At 41.1% G+C, this 625-nt stretch overlaps 1 non-coding gene across 1 annotated transcript; it reads right to left on the bottom strand.

Moving 5' to 3' along the window:
* Positions 1-292: 292 nt before the first annotated feature.
* LOC112715304 (small nucleolar RNA R71) lies at positions 293-396 on the bottom strand. Its single transcript, XR_003159606.1, has one exon. It is a non-coding gene; the product is annotated as a small nucleolar RNA R71 (small nucleolar RNA).
* Positions 397-625: the final 229 nt, after the last annotated feature.

The raw sequence follows: 625 nt of genomic DNA, 5'->3' as shown, positions 1-625 counted from the left end.
AAACAACTTTGAGCTTAAGCCTCAATTAGTTTCTCTGATGCAGCAGAACTGCAAGTTTCATGGACTTCCATCAGAAGATCCTCATCAGTTCTTATCTGAATTCTTGCAGATCTATGATATTGTTAGGACCATTGGGGTTGATCTCGAGGTCTACAGACTTATGCTTTTCCCCTTTGCTGTGAGAGACAGAGTTAGGACATGGCTGGACTCACAACCTAGAGAAAGTCTGAACTCTTGGGACAAGCTGGTCAATGCTTTCTTGACCAAATTCTATCCACCTCAAAAGATGAGTAAGCTCAGAGTGGATGTCCAAACCTTCAGACAGAAGGAAGGTGAATCCCTCTATGAAGCTTGGGAAAGATGCAAGCAATTAACCAAAAGGTGTCCTTCTGACATGTTTCCAGAATAGAGCATCATATGTATATTCTATGATGGTCTATCTGAGTTATCCAAGATGTCATTGGACCACTCTGCTGGTGGATTTCTTCATCTGAAAATGCCTACAGAAGCCCAAGAACTCATTGAAATGGTTGCAAATAACCAGTTCATGTACACTTTTGAGAGAAATCCTGTGAATAATGGGGTGACTCAGAGGAAATGAGTTCTTGAGATTGACACTATGAAT

The sequence above is a fragment of the Arachis hypogaea genome, chromosome 1, assembly GCF_003086295.3.
Source record: "Arachis hypogaea cultivar Tifrunner chromosome 1, arahy.Tifrunner.gnm2.J5K5, whole genome shotgun sequence".
In the NCBI taxonomy this organism is placed as follows: domain Eukaryota; kingdom Viridiplantae; phylum Streptophyta; class Magnoliopsida; order Fabales; family Fabaceae; genus Arachis; species Arachis hypogaea.
This window is presented reverse-complemented; position numbering and strand designations above follow the sequence as displayed.